The sequence below is a fragment of the Bos grunniens genome, chromosome 28, assembly GCF_055505025.1.
Source record: "Bos grunniens cultivar Pamir isolate PY7600 chromosome 28, Bosgru_T2T1.0, whole genome shotgun sequence".
Lineage (NCBI taxonomy): Eukaryota > Metazoa > Chordata > Mammalia > Artiodactyla > Bovidae > Bos > Bos grunniens.
This window is the reverse complement of record NC_141192.1, coordinates 10,890,186-10,911,640: the sequence shown is the minus strand read 5'-3', so window position 1 is coordinate 10,911,640 and position 21,455 is coordinate 10,890,186. Positions and strand designations below refer to the sequence as shown.

The 21,455-nt window shown below is 37.2% G+C and overlaps 1 pseudogene; it reads right to left on the bottom strand.

Moving 5' to 3' along the window:
* Nucleotides 1-17,618: 17,618 nt before the first annotated feature.
* On the bottom strand, nt 17,619-18,319 carry LOC147342836 (NADH dehydrogenase [ubiquinone] 1 alpha subcomplex assembly factor 4 pseudogene; annotated as a pseudogene).
* Nucleotides 18,320-21,455: the final 3,136 nt, after the last annotated feature.

Genomic DNA, 21,455 nt, shown 5'->3' with positions numbered 1-21,455 from the left:
TTTTAATGGCTGAGTAATACTCCATTGTGTATGTGTACCACTGCTTTCTTTTCCATTCATCTGGTGATGGACATCTAGGTTGCTTCCATGTCCTGGCTATTATAAACAGTACTGTGATGAATATTGGAATACACATGTCTCTTTCAATTCTGGTTTCCTTGGTGTGTATGCCCAGCAGTGGGATTGCTGGGTCGTACGGCAGTTCTATTTCCAGTTTTTTAAGGAATCTCCACACTGTTCTCCATAGTGGCTGTACTAGTTTGCATTCCCACCAACAGTGTAAGAGGGTTCTCTTTTCTCCACACCCTCTCCAGCATTTATTGCTTGTAGACTTTTGGATAGCAGGCATTCTGACTGGCATGAAATGGTACCTCATTGTGGTTTTGATTTGCATTTCTCTGATAATGAGTGGTGTTGAGCATCTTTTCATGTGTTTGTTAGCCATCTGTATGTCTTCTTTGGAGAAATGTCTATTAACTAAATAGACATTTGGCCCATTTTTTGATTGGGTCGTTTATTTTTCTGGAATTGAGCTGCAGGAGTTGCTTGTATATTTTTGATATTAGTTGTTTGTCAGTTGCTCCATTTGCTATTATTTTTTCCAATTCTGAAGGCTGTCTTTTCACCTTGCTTATAGTTTCTTTGTTGTGCAGAAGCTTTTAATTTTAATTAGATCCCATTTGTTTATTTTTGCTTTTATTTCCAATATTCTGGGAGGTGGGTCGTAGAGGATCCTGCTGTGATGTATGTCAGAGAGTGTTTTGCCTATGTTCTCCACTAAGAGTTTTATAGTTTCTGGTCTTATTTTTATATCTTGAATCTATTTTGAGTTTATTTTTGTGTATGGTGTTAGAAAGTGCTCTAGTTTCATTCTTTTACAAGTGGTTGACCAGTTTTCCCAGCACCACTTGTTAAAGAGATTGTCTTTATTTTTTAAAAATTTTATTTTATTTTTAAACTTTACAATATTGTATTAGTTTTGCCAAATATCGAAATGAATCTGCCACAGGTATACCCGCGTTCCCCATCCTGAACCCTCCTTCCTCCTCCCTCCCCTACCCTCCCTCTGGGTCGTCCCAGTGCACCAGCCCCAAGCATCCAGTACCGTGCATTGAACCTGGACTGGCGACTCGTTTCATACATGACATTATACATGTTTCAATGATATTCTCCCAAATCTCCCCACCCTCTCCCTCTCCCACAGAGTCCATAAGACTGATCTATACATCAGTGTCTCTTTTGCTGTCTCGTACACAGGGTTATTGTTACCATCTTTCTAAATTCCATATATATGCGTTAGTATACTGTATTGGTGTTTTTCTTTCTGGCTTACTTCACTCTGCATAAGAGATTGTCTTTAATCCATTGTATATTCTTGCCTCCTTTGTCAAAGATAAGGTGTCCATAGGTGTGTGGGTTTATCTCTGGGCTTTCTATTTTGTTCCATTGATCTCTATTTCTGTCTTTGTGCCAGTACCATACTGTCTTGATGACTGTGGCTTTGTAGTAGAGCCTGAAGTCAGGCAGGTTGATTCCTCCAGTTCATTCTTCTTTCTCAATATTGCTTTGGCTATTCGAGGTTTTTTGTATTTCCATACAAATTGTGAAATTATTTGTTCTAGCTCTGTGAAAAATACCATTGGTAGCTTGATAGGGATTACATTGAATCTATAGATTGCTTTGGGTAGTATACTCATTTTCACTATATTGATTCTTCTGATCCAGGAACATGGTATATTTCTCCATCTGTTAGTGTCCTCTTTGATTTCTTTCACCAGTGTTTTACAGTTTTCTATATATAGGTCTTTTTCAAGAAACAAAGGGAGAAAAGTCAAATCAATAAAATTAGATATGAAAATGGAGAGATCACAACAGACAACACAGAAATACAAAGGATCAGAAGAGACTACTATCAGCAATTATATGCCAATAAAATGGACAACGTGGAAGAAATGGACAAATTCTTAGAAAAGTAAAACTTTCCAAAACTGAACCAGGAAGAAATAGAAAATCTTAACATATCCATCACAAGCACGGAAATTGAAACTATAATCAGAAATCTTCTAGCAAACAAAAGCCCAGGTCCAGATGGCTTCACAGCTGAATTCTACCAAAAATTTAGAGAAAAGCCAACACCTATCCTACTCAAACTCTTCCAGAAAATTGCAGAGGAAGGTAAACTTCCAAACTCACTCTATGAGGCCACCATCACCCTAATACCAAAACCTGACAAAGATGCCACAAAAAAAGAAAACTACAGGCCAATATCACTGATGAACATAGATGCAAAAATCCTTAACAAAATTCTAGCAATCAGCATCCAACAATACTTTCAAAAGATCATACACCATGACCAAGTGGGTTTTATCCCAGGGATGCAAGGATTCTTCAATATCCACAAATCAATCAATGTAATACACCACATCAACAAATTGAAAAGTAAAAGACATATGATATTCTCAATAGATGAAGAGAAAGCCTTTCAGAAAATTCAACATCCATTTATGATAAAAACTCTCCAGAAAACAGGAATAGAAGGAACATACCTCAACATAATAAAAGCTATATATGACAAACCCACAGCAAACATTATCCTCAATGGTGAAAAATTGAAAACATTTCCCCTAAAGTCAGGAAAAAGACAAGGGTGTCCACTTTCACCATTACTATTCAACATAGTTTTGGAAGTTTTGGCCACAGCAATCAGAGCACAAAAAGAAATAAAAGGAATCCAGATTGGAAAAGAAGAAGTAAAACTCTCACTGTTTGCAGATGACATGATCCTCTACATAGAAAACCCTAAAGACTCCACCAGAAAATTACTAGAGCTAATCAATGAATATAGTTAAGTTGCAGGATATAAAATGAACACAAAGAAATCCCTTGCATTCCTATACACTAATAATGAGACAATAGAAAGAGAAATTAAGGAAACAATTCCATTTACCATTGCAACGAAAAGAATAAAATACTTAGGAATATATCTACCTAAAGAAACTAAAATTTATTTTTAATTGAAGGATAATTGCTTTACAGTATTCTTTTGGTTTCTGCCAAAAATCAACATGAATCACCCATAGGTATGAATATGTCCTCTTCCACTTGAAACCTCCCTCTCACCCATCTGGGTTGTTACAGAGCCCAGTTTGAACATCTTTTCATGTGCCATCTGTATGTTTTCTTCAGAAAAAATGCCTATTCAGGCCTTCTGCCCATTTAAAAATCAAGTTGGTTCTGTTTTTACTGATACTAACTTGTGTGAATTCTTTATCTAGTTTGGATATTAACCCCTTACTGGGGCATATTGTTTGCAAGTACCTTCTTTCATTCAGTAGGTTGCCTTGTTGTTTTGTTGGTTTACATATCTTGGGTTTTTTTTTTTTTTTTTTTTGATAATGAGCTGCCTGTATATTTTGGAGTTTAATCCTTTGTCAGTTGTGTCAAGCTTTTTTTTTTTAAACTTTTTATTTTGTATTGAGGTACAGCTGATTAACAGTGTTGTGAGCTTCAAGCTTTTAAATATGCTTTCCTCTAGGAGTTTTATGGTTTCATGTCTTACATTGAGGTCTTTGATTTTGAGTTTATTTTTGTATATAATGTAAGAATATCTTCATATATTTACATGTAGCTGTCCAGTTTTCCCAGCTTCACTTACTGAAGAGACTATCATTTCCCCATTGTATAATATATTCTTGCCTCCTTTGTGGTAGACTAATTGACAGTAGGTGCCTGGGTTTATTTCTGAGCTCTGTTTTGTTGTTGTTGTTGTTGTTGTTTTGACATATAGTTGATTTACAATATTGTGCTAGTTTCAGGTGTACAGCAAAGTGATTCAGTTATATATATATATGTTCCAGATCCTTTTCCATTATAGGTTATTATAAGATATTGAATATCTTGTAATTCAGTATCTCCCTGTGCTCTTTGGGGACTTTCTGATCTCCTTTTCCTTGATGTGAAATTCCTCTGAGGGGATCCCTTGTGGTGCCATGATGCTCTTGGGAAATGAATGAGACAAAGTAATATGATTCTTATGCTTTTCTATGTGACCTTCCTCAAGTTTTGAGCTGTACATCGATTTTGATGCTGCTATGTTGTAGTTTAGCACTTTCTCTGCACTATTTTCTTTGATCTATAGTTACTGATTTTTTGTTGTTGTTGTTGTTGGGAGAGAGGAACACAGGACCTCTCTACTGACATCCTCTTCTGTTTTTTGTCTGTTGTTTCTTGTGTGAGTTTTGGAAGATTGTGTCTTTAAAGCAATTTGTCCATTTCTTCTAGGTTATCAACTTTGTAGGCATCAGTTCAGTTCAGTCGCTCAGTCATGTCCGAGTCTTTGTGACCCCATGAACTGCAGCATGCCAGGCCTCCCTGTCCATCACCAACTCCCGGAGTCCACCCAAAGCCCATGTCCATTGAGTTGATGATGCCATCCAACCGTCTCATCCTCTGTCATCCCCTTCTCCTCCTGCCCTCAATCTTTCCCAGCACAAGGGTCTTTTCAAATGAGTCAGCTCTTCGCATCAGGTGGCCAAAGTACTGGAGTTGCAGCTTCAAAATCAGTCCTACCAATGAACACCCAGGACTGATCTCCTTTAGGATGGACTGGTTGGACCTCCTTGCAGTCCAGGGGACTCTCAATAGTCTTCTCCAACACCACAGTTCAAAAGCATCAATTCTTTGAGGCTCTGCTTTCTCTATGGTCCAACTCTCACAACCATACATGACTACTGGAAAAACCATAGCTTTGACTAGATAAACCTTTGCTACTATGCCAAAGCCTTTGACTGTGTGGATCACAATAAACTGGAAAATTCTGAAAGAGATGGGCATACCAGATCATTTGACCTGCCTCTTGAGAAACCTATATTCAGGTCAGAAAGCAACACTTAGAACTGGGCATGGAACAACAGACTGGTTCCAAATAGGAAAAGGAGTACGTCAAGGCTGTATATTGTCACCCTGTTTATTTAACTTCTATGCAGAGTACATCATGAGAAACGCTGGGCTGGATAAAGTACAAGCTGGAATCAAGATTGTTGGGAGAAATATCAATAACCTCTGATATGCAGATAACACCACCCTTATGGCAGAAAGTGAAGAGGAACTAAAGAGCCTCTTGATGAAAGTGAAAGAGGAGAGTGAAAAAGTTGGCTTAAAGCTCAACATTCAGAAAATGAAGATCATGGCATCCGGTCCCATCACTACATGGGAAATAGATGAGGAAACCTTGGAAACAGTGTCAGACTTTATTTTTTTGGGCTCCAAAATCACTGCAGATGGTGACTGCAGCCATAAAATTAAAAGACACTTACTCCTTGGAAGAAAAGTTATGACCAACCTAGATAGCATATTCAAAAGCAGAGACATTACTTTGCCAACAAATGTCCGTCTAGTCAAGGCTATGGTTTTTCAAGTGGTCATGTATGGATGTGACAGTTGGACCGTGAAGAAATCTGAGCGCTGAAGAATTGATGCTTTTGAACTGTGGTGTTGGGGAAGACTCTTGAGAGTCCCTTGGACTGCAAGGAGATCCAACCAGTCCATTCTAAAGGAGATCAGCCCTGGGTGTTCTTTGGAAGGAACGATGCTAAAGCTGAAACTCCAGTACTTTGGTCACCTCATGTGAAGAGTTGACTCATTGGAAAAGACTCTGATGCTGGGAGGGATTGGGGGCAGGAGGAAAGAGAGACGGCAGAGGATGAGATGACTGGATGGCATCACTGACTCAATGGACGTGAGTTTGAGTGCACTCCGGGAGATGCTGATGGACAGGGAGGCCTGGTGTGCTGCGATTCATGGGGTCGCAAAGAGTCAGACACGACTGAGCAACTGAACTCGACTGAATGTGGTAATAAGGTATGGGGGGCTTCCCAGGTGGCTTAGTTGTAAAGAATCTGCCTGCCAGTGCAGGAGATGCAGTTTGTCCCCTGGGTGGGGAAAATCATTGGAAAAGGGAATGGCAATCCATACCAGTACTCTTGCCTGGGAAATCCCATGGACAGAGGAGCCTGGCAGGCTACAGTACATGGGGCCGCAAGGAGTCGGACATGACTGAGTGACTAAACAACAACAATAAGGTATGAAGGTAGAGGATGCATTTTGTCATCCTGTGATTAGGTCTCAATCTTCTAGTTATTAGCCTATGCCCCTGGACTGTGAGTTTCACAATTTCTCAGTTTCTTTTGTTCATCTTTTGTAGAAGAGGATGGGTAGAGTGGGCTAGAGTTGGCATTTTCCTTCTCCCACATGGAAGGCTAGAGCTGGTTTTAGTTAGGGATTTGTCTCTCCCAGGTCACTTAGGTTCTGATAGTAACCCAGCCGGCTAGGATCTGGATCTGATTAACTATTTTCTCCTGACTATATGCCTTGTTAAGAATAAGAGAATGCTCTGGTGTATTTTGAAATGGTTTCTTTTGCCATCCTCCTGGCAAAGGCACATGAAGATTTTTCTGTGATATTTATTGTGGGAACTTGACTGCACTCCTGGGGGGTAAGTGTCACAATATTGTGTTGCTCATCAGCAAAATACCAGCAGACCAAATTCAACAGCATATGAAAAGGATCATACAACATGATCAATTAGAATTTGTCCTTGGGATGTAAGGATGAGTCAACATGCACATATCAATAAAAATGATATGCTTCCTTAATAGAATAAATAAAGTCAAATCATCTCAAAACATTTGACAAAAATTTGACAAATGTTGCATTTGACAAAATACATTATTTCATGGTAAAGATGCAACAAATTAGGTGTAGAAGAAATGTACCTCAACATAATAAATGCTATATATGACAAGCCCATAACTTATATTATACCTAAGAGTAAAAGGCTGAAAACTTTTCCTCTAAGGTCAGAAACAAGACAAGAATGACCACTTTCTCACTAACCCTATTCAACATAGTACAGGAAATTTTAGCCAAAGAAATTAGGTAAGTAAAAGAAATAAAAGGCATCTAACGTGGGAGGGAGTAAGTGAACGTTGCTATTTGCAGATGTTATGATCCTCTATATAGGAAACCCCAAAGACTCAAATAAATGATCAGTACATTCAAGAGTAGATCTCAAAAGTTATCTTCACAAGAGGAAAAAAATATATGTGTGGCAGTGGATGTTAATTAGATTAATTGTGGTGATAATTTTGCAGTACATACACATATCAAATCATTGTGTTATACATCTACATGTGGTATGCATGTCAATTATATCTCAACTGAAAAAGGTTCTGCAGATGCTCCAGTGTTCAAAAACATTTATCATCACTTACAAGAGAGAAAAGCCCACACGGCTACATGAGCAACGTTATATCAACGTTTACAGAGAAAATGACTTATTTCCTAGGAGGAGGAAAAAACCCTTCAAATCTCAGTGAAATTTCAGGATACAAAATCATCATATTGAATGCATTTCTATAACAAGGAATTATCTGGAAAAGAAATAAATAATCTCATTATAATAGCATCAGAAAAAAGAATAAAATACTTAGGAATAAATTTAACCAAAGAGGTAATAGACCTATACACTGAAAACTTAAAAAATAGTGAAAAATTGAAGTCACAAATAAATCCAGAGATATTCCATGTTCATGAATTAGAAGAATTAATATTGCTAAAGTGTTTCATACTACCCAAAGCCATCTACAGAGTCGATGAAATTCTTATCAAAATTCCAATGATGTAATTCCTAGAAATAGGGAAAAAATCCTAAAATAAATGTAGAACCATAAAATACTCTGAATAGTCAAAGCAATCTTGCACAAGAAAAAGAAATCTGAAGGCACCACAGTGCCTAATTTCAACATATACTACAAGGACTGTAGTCATCAAAACAGTATGGTGGTGGTACTCAAAAGTGTATTCACTCAAAACTTTGATGTAGTTCCATGTATTTTGGCATCTAGTATTACTGCTAAAAGTCTAGAAAATTTATTATCTAAGTGATTTTTTTTAAATAAAAAATTTGAGGTTTGAAACTTCTAATCCAATTCTGAGAATATGAAGAAATACTATGTTGTAAAAAAAAAAAAAAAAGGAAATTAACATGTGATACAGTATTATTAAAGTACGGATTTTGCTAAAGTTTTATGAAACAAATTATTTGTTTTCATACGTTATTCAACTCCTATTGTATTTAGTTGCATTGAGCAGCTTTAGCTGCTGCTACTGCTAAGCTGCTTCAGTCGTGTCCGACTCTGTGCAATCCCATAGACGGCAGCCCACCAGGATCCCCCGTCCCTGGGATTCTCCAGGCAAGAACACTGGAGTGGGTTGCCATTTCCTTCTCCAATGCGTGAAAAGTGAAAGTCAAGTCTCTCAGTCGTGTCCGACTCTTAGTGACCCCATGGACTGCAGCCTATCAAGCTCCTCCATCCATGGGATTCTCCAGGCAAGAGTACTGGAGTGGGGTGCCATTGCCTTCTCTGGAGCAGCTTTAGCTGCATGCAACAAATTCTGTTAAAAACCTAATAAATAGGTGGGGGTGGGGTTCAGGATGGGGAACACGTGTACGCCCATGGCGGATTCATGTTGATGTGTGGCAGAACCAATACAATATTGTAAAGTAATTAGCCTCCAATTAAAATAAATAAATTTAAATAAAAAACAATAAAAATACAAATACACAGAAAAAATAATTTTAAAAACTAAAAAAAAAAAAGATTTTCAACTTCATTTTGGAAAGTCTTACTTTATTAAAAATTATTAATCAACAAAGATGCTACTGCAATCAACTTTAAAAGACAAAGACAAAATTGTATTGATGACTTTTTCATGGGCAGCTGATAGACATGTCCAAATAAAAATTTGGTGGAGAATGAAATAAAAAAACCTAATAAATGTAATAATGAAAGAAAAGAGTAACTTAAATAAAAAAGGAGCAAATGACCTGAATAAACATTTCTCCAAAGAAGACAAGAAGTAACCAAGAGTATGTGAAAAGATGTGCAACAGTGCGAATCATCAAGGAAATTCAAATCAAAACCACAATGAGATATTACCTCACAGGTGTTAGGATGGCTAGTATAAAAAACATACAGGAGATAATAAATCTTGATGAGTATGTGGAGAAAAGGGGACCTTTGTATGCAGAAGGTGGGAATGTAGGTTGGTATGGTCATAATAGAAAACAGTATGGAGGTTCTACAGAAAATTAAAAATTTGATCTGAACATTTTTGTGTATCTATCCTAAGGGGAGTGAAATCACTATCTCAGAGAGATATCTGCTCCCCGATTTTCATTACAGCATCAATAATAGCAAAGACATGGTAACAACCTAAGTGTCCATGAGTAAAGAAGATGTGATATTCCCTTTTGTGTATGTGTGTGTGTGTATAATTTATCTTTAAAATTTAAGGAAATCCCTCTATTGCAACAACATGGATGAAGCTGCAAGGCTGTATGCTTAAATCAGATAGAGGAAGGCAAATACGGTGTGATATCATGTATATATGGAACCTAAAAAGAAAAAAAATGTTAAATTTATGGAACTAGAAGAATGATGGTTGCCAGGGGCTCAGAGGATAGGGGAAATGAGATGCTGGTCAAAGGGTACACATTTTCAGTTATACATAAATAATTTCTGCTCTAATATACAACAGAATAACTATAGCTAATAAAACTGCATTGTATTTTTGAAATTTTCTAAGAGAAATCATAAGCGTCCTTACAGTACACACTCACAAAAATAACTGCAGCAATGGATGTGTTAATTATTTTGTGATGATCATTTCACAATATATACCTATGTGAAATTATCACATAAATGTATACAGTTTTGTCAATTATATCTTAATAAACATAAATAAAACAATAGAAAAATTTTCTTTTTAAAGATATTATTGAAGTATAGTTGATTTACAATGCTGTGTTTAATTTCTACCATACAGCAGTGACTCAGTTGTACATATATATTCTTTTTCATTATGGTTTATCACAGGATATTGAATGTGATTCTCTGTGCTATATAGTAGGACCTAGAAGAAAAATTTTCTTCATTTTTAAATTTGAATAATATTCCATTGTATGTTTATGCAACATTTCATTTATCCATTCATCCTTCAGTGGAAATGAGGGTTGCTCTGATCTGTTGGTTATTATGAATATTGCTGCTATAGTCATAGGTGTACAAATATTATTTCAAGTCCCTATTTTTAATCCTTTTGATATACTCAGACTTTCTGGATTGTATTTTAATTCTATATTTATTTTTTGATGAACTGCCACAGCATTTTCCAGAGTGGTTCCAACATGTTCTCTTCCCACCAACCATGCTTAAGTTTCCAATTTCTTCATATGCTCATCAACACTTGTCGTTTTCCCCCATATTCGTTATCTGAATGCATGGCAAGTGATAACTCGTTGTGGTTTTGATTTGCATTTCTGTAATGATGAGTAAGTGATGTTGGTCACTTTTTCATATTCTTTTTGTCACTTGTACATATTTAGAGAAAGTTCTACTAAAGTTCTTTGCCCACTTAAAAATAAGGTTGGTTTTTTTTTGGGTTGAGTTGTAGGTGTTTTTATTTTCCTTATCACACCTTCTCAGCATGCTACCCTCGGAGACAGCAGCCCAGTTTCTTCCTTCTAACCAGAGGGATTAGAGTAGATCACATTTTCAATGATATAAAACATCTGTGGGAAGTCCAGGGGGCTGGTCTAAGTTTCACCTGGTTAATACTCAGAGCCTATCTGAGTTGTAGTTGTTCTTTATATATTCTGGATATTAATACTTTGTCATTTATTTGATTTTGTAGTACTTTCTCCTATTGCCTTTGTACTCTGTTGGTAGTGTCGTTAATGCAAAAAAGTTTTTGATTTTAATGAAATCCAATGTATTGATTTTTTTCTTTTGCTGTTTGTGCTTTTGGCTTCATATCCATAAACCATTGCCAATTCAGTGTCCTGAATCTTTCACCCTATATTTTCATCTAATAACTTATGCTTTTAACTCTAAAATTTAAATCTGTGATCCATTTTGAGTGGATGTTTATACATGGTATACGTTAAGAGACCCAACTTCATTCTTTTGCCCAAATACACTGCTTTTCCAAAACCATTTCATAAGAAGTCTTTTGTTTCGTGCCAGTTGCAGGCTATCAGTCACCAGTGTTGTGTTTAGACCTGACCTTGTGATAGTTATTACAATTGCAAGATGTTTTTTCAGCAATATTCATTAGGAAACTTAGAAAAAAAGAAAAGCCTATTATCAACAGGACCTGGAAATGAACATAATGTCCAAACAGCAAGGTGTAGGTGGGGACAGTGAGGTGCATAGAGAGAGAGAGAATACGCATGCACAAGCCTAGGCCTGAGGTTCTGCTTTTACTGGAGTTCAGGGTGAGGGCCTAGGGTTTTGTAGGCTCATTGTTTCTTGTTGAATTCAAAGGATGGAAAGAAATATTAAAAAACAAACAAACCCAGGGGCTCCAATGGTCACTTATGGAACCCAACCAAGGTCTCTAGAAGAAGCCTGAGGGAAGAGTGCTAGTCTTTAGCTCGTCACAAGGTCAGCAATGTGTTTATTAGAACTCTCTCTGAAGTGTAAAATGGATGCCTCAGCAATCTAAGTGTAGACACCAAAATACTATGAAATTTCCTAACATTTTGAATGTGTTTTTTCTTTGATTGCATATTTGTTTGTTCGCTGGAGATCTTTGTTTTTGAGAGCTTTTATAAAGTTATTGAAGCAAGTTGGTTTTCTTTTCAATGTTGCTATGAGAGAACAGAAACCAAAGATTTCTAGTCTATCATCTTGCTAAATTTATCTCTGAATAAAAGTAAGAAGATTATCAGTTCAGTTCAGTCACTCAGTCATATCCAACTCCTTCTGACCCCATGGACTGCAGCACGCCAGGCTTCCCTGTCCATTACCAACTCCGGAAGCTTACTCAAACTCATGTCCATTGAATCGGTGATGCCATTCAACCATCTCATCCTCTGTCGTCCCCTTCTCCTTCTGCCTTCAATCTTTCCCAGCATCAGGGTCTCTTCTAATGAGTCAGTTCTTTGCATCAGGTGGCCAAAGTATTGGAGTTTCAGCTTCAACATCAATCCTTCCAGTGAATATTCAGGACTGATTTCCTTTAGGATGGAATGGACAGTCCTTGCTGTCCAAAGGACTCTCAAGAGTCTTCTCTAACACCACAGTTCAAAAGCATCAATTCTTTGGCGCTCAGCTTTCTTTATAGCCCAACTCTCACATCCATACATGGCTGCTGGAAAAACCATAGCTTTGACCAGACGGACCTTTGTTGGTAAAGTAATAGCTCTGCTTTTTAATATGCTGTCTAGGTTGGTCATAGCTTTTCTTCCAAGGAGCAAGCATCTTTTAATTTCATGGCTGCAGTCACCATCTGCAGTGATTTTGGAGCCCCCCAAAATAAAGTCTGTCACTGTTTCCATTGTTTCCCCATCTATTTGCCATGAAATGATGGGACCAGATGCCATGATCTTAGTTTTCTGAATGTTCAGTTTTAAGCCACCTTTTTCACTCTCCTCTTTCACTTTCACTAAGAGGCTCTTTAGCTCATCTTCACTTTCTGCTATAAGGGTGGTGTCATCTGCCTATCTGAGGTTATTGGTATTTCTCCTGGCAATCTTGATTCCAGTTTGTGCTTCATCCAGCCCGGCATTTCATATGATGTACTCTGCATATCAGTTAAATAAGCAGAGTGACAGTATACAGCCTTGATGTACTCCTTTCCTGATTTGGAACCAGTCTATTATTCCATGTGCAGTTCTAACTGTTGCTTCTTGACCTGCATACAGATTTCTCAGGAGGCAGGTCAGGTGGTCTGGTATTTCCATTTCTTGAAGACTTTTCCACTGTTTGTTGTGATCCACATAGTCAAAGGTTTTGGCATAGTCAATAAAGCAGAAATAGATGTTTTCCTGGAACTCTCTTGCTTTTTTAATTTACAATTAAAATTCACCACATAGTATTCTTTCTCACCATTAGTATTTATATTTGTGATTTCCTTTCCTTGCCTTGCTTCCACAAATATAAATTTATTCATTTACTTTTTCCTGTAATATATAGTTATTTCAAAATTATAATCTTTTAGAATTGCATTTTTTCTTAGAATAGCTAACAGCTTGTCAATTTTGTTGATCTTTAAACAAAACTTTAGTTTTGATTTTTTTTTTTCATATGTTTATGCTCTGTTTTACTTATTTCTGATGTAATCTTCATTCTTTTCTTCTGCAACTTTTGGCTTTGTATTTTTTCTTTTTTCTAGTTCCTTGAGATGTAATCTTAGGTTGCTTATTTGAGTTATTTTTCCTTTTTAATATGGGTGTTTATTATAAACTTCTCTCTTAACTATGCTGTATCCAATCAATTTTGGAATGTGGTGTTTTCATTTTCTTTGTATAAAGTGTTTTCCATTTCTTGATTTCTTCTTTGATGCATTGTTGTTCAAAATGTCTTGCTTGATTGGTAAACATCAGGAAAATGTAAGTCTAAACCACAATGAGGTATTAGCACCTGTCAGAATGTGCATGCTAAGTTGCTTCAGTTGTGTCTGACTCTGTGTGACCCTATGGACTGTAGTCCTCCAGGCTCCTCTGTCCATGGGATTCTCCAGGCGAGAATACTGGAGTGGGTTGCCATGTCCTTCTCCAGGGGATCTTCCTGACCAAAGGATCAAACCCAGATCTCCCATTTGCAGGTGGGTCCTTTACCACTAGCACCACCTGGAAGCCCACCTGTCAGAATGGCTATTATGAAAAAGTACACAAATGACAAATACTGGTGATAATGTATATGGTTGGTGGGAATGTCAATTGGTGCAGCCACTGTGAAAAACATTATGGAGGTTTCTGAAAAAAAACAAAACAAAACAAAACAAAAACAAAAACAAAACCCAAAAAACAAAAACTAAAAATTGAATTAGCATATGATCCATCAATTTCACTTCTGGAATATGTCCAGAAGAAAAATAAACACTAATTTGAAAAGATAAATGCATCCCAATGTTTGTAGCAGCATTATTTCAAATAGCCAATATATGGAAGCAACCTAAGTGTTTATGAACAGATGAATGAATATAGGAGATGTGGCATATATATGCAATGGAATACTGTTCAGTCATAAAAGAGAATGAAATTTAGTCATTTGCAGCAACATGAATGGATTTGGATGCTATTATGCTTAGTGAAATAAATCAGGCAGAGAAAGTTAAACTCTGCATGATATCACTTATATATGGAATCTAGAAAATACAACAAGCTAGTGAATATAATGAAAAACAGACTCATGGATATATAGAACAAATTAGTTGTTACCAATGGGGAGAGGCAAGGAAGGAGAGGTACAAACCATTATGAATAAAATAAACTACAAGGATATATTGTACAACATGGGATATAGCCAATATTTTATAACTATAAATGGAGCATAACCTTTAAAAATTGTGAATCACTCACTATATTGTATACCTGTAACTTATAGAACATTGTATATCAACTATGTCATTTAGCCTCCCTTTTGTGGATTTTCTACTTTCCTTTTCACTTTTGAATTCAAGTTTCATTCCATTTTGGTCTGAAAGGATATTAATACTTGGTATGATTTCAGTCTTCTTAAATTTGTATTTGTTTTGTAACCTAACATGTAATGTATCCTGGAGAATGTTCACTGTATATTTGAGATGAGGACAATTTTTCTGCTGTTAGGTGATGTTATATTTATTTGGTATATAGTGTTGTTCAAATCTTGTTTCCTTACTAATATTGTTTAATTTCTCTATCCACTGTTGAAAACACTGCACTAAATTCTCTAAGCATTATGTTTTGCTACAAATTTCTCCCTTTGTTGTTGTTTAGTCACTCAGTCATGTCTGACTCTTTGCAATCCCATGGACTGCAGTGTGCCAAGCTTCCCTGTCCTTCACTAACTTCATTAACTTTGCTCCTGGAGTTTGCTCAAACTCATGTCCATTGAGTTGATGATGCCATCCAATCATATCATCCTCTGTCACCCCCTTCTCCTCCTGCTCTCAATCTTTCCCAGCATCAGAGTCTTTTCCAATGAGTTGGCTCTTCACATCAGGTACTTCACGTATTTGGGTGCTTTGATGTTCAGGGCATATATACTTGTAATTGATATATTTTCCTAGTGAATATATCCTTTGTCTTTATATAATATCCTTATATGTTTCTTGTGACAGTTTTTCAGTTTATGTGTATTTTGTCTAACATACATATGGCTACTGTCTTAGGTTACCATCTTAGGCCAGTATTTTGAATACACTATATTACTGGAGCTTTTTTTTTTTTTTATTTAATCTGTTTGGTTACAGTATGTCTTTTGATGAGAAGTTTAATTCACTTACATTTAAAGTAACTATTGATACAGAAGAATTCACAGTTTTCTTGTAGCTTCCCCCCCACCTTTCTGCTGTTTTTCCTTTGTGTTTTGTAATTTTTTTTCTACGGACATGCTTTGACTCAGTTCTCATTTTCTTTTGAGTATCTTTCATAGTCATTTTCTTTATGGTTACTATGGGGTTTATGTGCAACATAATCTATTTTAAGCTGATAAAAACTTCAGTCTCATACAAAAACTTCTGTTTTATCTCTTCCTCCAACACCTCATGTTATTGAAGTCACAAGTTACATCCTTTTAGATTGTATATTCATCAACATATTTTACATTTTTTATGCTTTAGTCTCTTAAATTCTGTACCAGAACTAAAAGTAACTTATATAGTACCACTGAAGTATTTCAGTATTTTAGATTTGCCTATATATTTCCCCTTATCATTGAGCTTTATTGTTTCATGAGTTTCATGTTATATCTAGTAATTATTTCATTTCAATGAAAGAACTCCTTTTAGCATTTCTTATAAAAAGGTGGAGGAGTGTGAACTCCCTCAGCTTTTGTTTATCTGTGAAAATATTTCTCCTTCATTTTTAAAGGACAATGTGGCTGGGTATGGTATTCTTGGTTTGTTTTTTTGTTCGTTTTGTTTTACAGTCACTAAGCTGTGTCTGACTCTTTGACCCTGTGGACTGCAGCACAGCAGGGTCCTCTGTCTTCCATTATCTCCCAGAGTTTGCTCAAATTCATGTTCATTGAGTTGGTGATGCTATCTAAACATCTCATCCTCTGCCAACCCCTTTTCCTTTTGGCTTTAATCTTTTCAGCATCAGGGTCTTTTCCAATGAGTCGTCTCTTTGCATCAGGTGGCCAAAGTATTAGAGCTTCAGCAACAGTCCTTCAATGAATATTCAGGGTTGATTTCCTTTTGGGTTGATTGGCTTGACCTTGCTGTGTAAGGGATTCTCAAGAGTCTTCTCCAGCACATAATTAGAAAGCATCAATTCTTTGGTGCTAAGCCTTCTTTATGGTCCAACTCTTACATATGTACATGACTACTGGAAAAGCCATAGCTTTGACTCTGGGGACCTTTGTCAGCAAAATGATGTCTCTGCTTTTTAATACACTATCTAGGTTTGCCATAGTTTTCCTTCTAGGGAGCAAGTGTCTTTTAATTTCATGGCTGCAGTCACTGTCTGCAATGGTTTTGGAGCCCAAGAAAATAAAATCTGTCACTACTTCTACTTTTCCCCTCTCTATTTGCCATGTAGTGATGGGACCAGATGCTATAATCTTTGTTTTTTTAAATGTTGAGTTTCAAGCCAGCTTTTTCACTCTCCTATTTCATCCTTATCCACAGTCTCGTTAGTTCTTTTTCACTTCCTTCCATTATAGTGGTTATCATCTGCATATCTGATGTTGGTATTTCTCCTGGCAGTCTTGATTTCAGCTTTGTGATTCATCCAGCTCAGCATTTTGCATGATAGACTCTGCATAAAGTTAAATAAGCAGTGTGGCAATATACAGCCTTCTGTACTCCTTTCCCAGTTTGGAAGCAGTCAGTTGTTTCATGTCTGGTTCACTGAGTTATATAAGCCCCTCTGCCACGACAAGGCTGTGATCCATGAAGGGAATAGGCCAGACTCTTTCTAAACCAAGCTGATTTTGAAACTTTAATTATTCAGTGTTCTTGAGGTAGCAAATTTGAGATCTAGGAATTTTACATTCATTTCTTTTGGCACAATTCTACCAATATTTCAAGTCCCACAGATTTCACAAGCTGTTGCTTCTTGTCCTACATACAAGTTTCTCAGGGGGCAGGTTAGGTGGTCTGGTATTCCCATCCCTTTAAGAACTTTCCTCAGTTTGTTGTGATCCACATAGTCAAAGGCTTTAGCATAATCAATGAAGCAGAAGTAGATTTTTTTTTCTTCTGGAATTCTCTTGCTTTCTCTGCTATCTATAGAATGCTGGCAGTTTGATCTCTGGTTCCTCTGCCTCTTCAAAACCCAGCTTGTACATTTGGAAGTTCTTGGTTCAGAACTGAAGCCTAGCTTGTAGATTTTGAGCATTACTTTGCTAGCATGTGAAATGAGCACAATTGTCCATGGGGTTCTCCAAGCAAGACTACTGGAATGAGTTGCCATTTCCTACTCTAGTGCACCACATTTTGCCAGAACTATGACCCATCTTTCTTTCTTTCTTTTTTTGTTATTTATATAATTTAATATGCTACAAATGAGGAAAATAAACAGGGAACGGGGATGCAAACAGGAAAAGTCCTGTAAAGATTCTTCATTTTGATTGTATTGTTTTCTTGCCTTCAGGGGGGAAGATTTCTACTTCAAAATAAACAAAATATTTGAGAAGGCTATTTACATCTGGTGTTCTAGATGGTATTCTTCAGCTATTTTCTCAGCAGTCCACGTTTCTGGATAAAGTTTATGATTACTGAGAAGTGTCAATGCCTCTAACAATTAAAATTTTGCCTTTGGGAATGTTCTTAACTTTCATCATGTCAAACTGATGTTCTTTCAGCAACCTGAACTCCTTAGGCTTCTGATGTGTGCCGGCATCCTAAAGAAGACAAGGGATCTTGGGAATCAACATACACATCTTTTAGTAATGACAGCAGTTTTTCATCTTTTCTGTCAATTTGTCCCTTAATTTCTGGATGGTTGCTCATCTGCTTTCACAGGAGGTTCATGGTGGAGGGGTGCCTGGGAGCAGGGGAGGGCTTCATTCCTCCCTGTTCTGCTCGGTTCACTAGGTTGAAATTCCTGATGGCGTGAGCCACTCAGCCCCCATTTCTTCACAACATGCTGCCCTAAGTTATACCACACGTAGCTGAACACTGGCGCAGGCGAATTCGGGGACATACCGGAGGATGCACAGGTCTGGGGTCGACCCGCGAGGGAGCATGAAAACATGACCCATCTGTTTTGAGCGACCCTGTACTGCTTGGCTTATAGCTTCATTGAGTTACACAAGCTCCTTTGCTATGACAAGGCTGTGATCCATGAAGGTAATAGGCTAGACTCTTTCTAACCAAGTTGACTTTGAATCTTTTAGTTATTCACAGCGTTCTTCATGTAACAAGGTTGAGATCTAGAAATGTCACCTTCATTCCTTTTGGCACAATTCTACCAGTATTTCAAGTTCCACAAATTTCACAAGCATTCCTTATTCATGAAAAGTCACAGAATCCATTATCACAATGCCTGTTATGGCATTACAGTTATTTCCTCATATTGTTTCATTTTCTTACATAAGATTAAATTTTTCTAAAACATTGTAGGTTCCTTGAGAAAAGGGATTTTGTTTTCTACTTCTGTGCCTAGTGTTGACCAAGTCACCAAGGATTATAAACTTCTGTCCAATTGAACTGAATCCTCTTTCCCTTAAATCTGTCACTTATCATTCTGCTGACAAACAGCTTGTTACTAGATGAGACACTCTGCCGTTATTACAAATGGTTGGTAGTTCTTTTTTTACTTTCAGAATTTTGAATATATCAACTGACTTCTTTCTGACTGCAAGGTTTCTGCTTAGAAATCCACTAATAACCTTGTGGAGCCTCTCTTGGAGGTGATGAATCATTTTCTCTTGGTTCTTTCAGAGTTGTCGATGCCATTCAACCATCTCATCCTCTGTCGTCCCCTTCTTCTCATGCCTTCACTCTTTCCCAGCATCAGGGTCTCTTCTAATGAGTCAGTTCTTCACATCAGGTGGCCAAAGTATTGGAGCTTCAGCTTCAGCATCAGTCCTTCCAATGAATATTCAGGATTGATCTCCTTTTGGATTGACTGGTTTCATCTCCAGTCAAGGAGATCTCTTGGGACTCTCAAGAGTGTTCTCCAACACCACAGTTCAAAAGCCTCAATTCTTCAGTGCTCAGCTTTCTTTATAGTCCAGCTCTCACATCCATACGTGATTACTGGAAAAACCATAGCTTTGACCAGATGGACCTTTGTTGGCAAAGTAATGTCTTTGCTTTCTTGTCATAGCTTTTGTTTCAAGGAGCAAGTCTTTTAATTTCATGGCTGCAGTCTCCGTCCACAGTGATTTTGGAGCCCAAGAAAATAAAGTCTGTCACTGCTTCTACTTTCCCCCCTTCTATTTGCCATGAAGTGATGGGACTAAGATGCCACGATCTTAGTTTTTTGAATGTTGAGTTTTAAGCCAGCTATACTTCCATCTAAAAATTCAACTTCATCTTGCTTCATCTGATTGTCTGAAAGTCCTAAATATTTAATAAAGGGCTAAAATAGGAAAGTATTTAAGAATTAAGTGGGCAAGTCCTTTGCTTGCTTTGCTTGTTGCTAAGTCCTTTGCTTCCAGGAATTGCCCATGTGGTCACCAAGATCACTGGAAACCAGGAGCCTTTCTCCATTATGTACTTGACCAGCACTTCAAGCAGTGAATTTCCATCAGCCTTTTTGCTCTGTTTGTTTTTATAATCCAAATAAACATTTTTATTTTCCAGGCTTTGTGAGAGCTTAAGTTATAGCCATGATTGCAGGAATAAATGGCTGTGGGGCTGTTTTCAAGTGATAATTTGGTCAGCCATAAAAGGCTGGATCTTTGGAATGAAAGATGGCGTTCATGAGTCCTATCAATGGCTTCTCTCCTGAGAGGCTTAAAGTTGGCACTTTAGGGTACAGAGAAGAGTAGTTGGGGTATCAAACTGGAGTATCAGACATTTCATGCTTAATTTTGTGAAGATATATGTTTAATCTCAATAGACTGAATTTTACACTTAAGAAACTTGTGTTTCTTTTCATTAATGTCTTTTTTCCTATTGTTATTTTATTGCATGTGATTTTATGGACTATCTATTAGTTGTTGGTATGGCTAACTAGATTGTTAACTTTTATCCCTTCTGATACATATAGGTAGAAATACCTATGTCCAAATAAGCTTGGTATTCAGTATCTATGAAGTAAAAATAGAGAGTTTATTGGGCTTTGAGGCTTTTAACTGGGCAGTAATAAAAGGCATGTGCTTTCACCAAAGATTTTTTTTTTTTGTTCACATCTTTTTTGTCCTTTCTACATCTTTCATCATTTTCTCTAGATTGGGTTTACACCCATAAGAATCATAATGAAGAAAGATTGCTTTGAAGCTGAGTTAACAGGATGCCTCATTTGAACAGAATCCCTAACCTGGCATCACTGTCAGAGAACAAGTGGTCAGAACTCCATATTGAAATATTTTGAATGGAATGATCACTACAGAAGTGAAAAGAACTGTGTTTCTCCAGGTATTAAAGAGATAGCTGGAAAGAGCAGTTATAGCCGGAGAAGTTGTATTCAGATTGCTACAAGTTTCAGATTGCTACTGAAAGCAAGTTTCTAGAGGGAAATCCTGAGACCAGGGTTTTGTACCAAATGGTGTCATATTCAATAAGCATTTGGCTACTTGTTGTTCAGTCACAAAGCCATGTCTGACTTTGTGACCCCATGGACTTCAGCATACCAGGGTCTCCATGTCATTCACTATCTTGTGGAATTTGCTCAGATTCAGTGAGTCAGTAATGCTATCTAATTATCTCATACTTTGCTGCCCCTTTCTCCTGATGCCTTCAATCTTTCCCAGCATCCAGGTCTTTCCAATGAGTCGGCTCCTCATATCAGGTGACCAAAGTATTGGAGCTTTGGCATCAGTCCTTCCAATGAATATTCAGAGTTGGTTTTCTTTAGGATTGACTGGTTTGATCTTCTTGCAGTCCAAGGGACTCTCAACAGTATTCTCCAGCACCCCAATTTGAAAGCATCAATTCTTTCTGCCATTACCTGCATATCTGAGGCTGTTGACATTTCTCCTGGCAATCTTGATTCTAGCTTGTAATTCATCTAGCCCAGCATTTTACAAGGTGTACTCTGCATATAATTAAATAAACAGGGTGACAATATACAGCCTTGCTGTACTCCTTTCCTAATTTGGAACCAGTTGTTTCATGTCTGGTTCTAACTGTTGCTTCTTGACCGTCCTGAAGTTTCTCAGGAGACAGTTAAGGTGATCTGATATTCCCATCTCTTTAAGAGTTTTTCACAGTTTGCTGTGGTCCCCACAGTCAAAAGTTTTAGCATAGTCTATGAAGCAGATGTTTTTCTGGAATTTCTTTGCTTT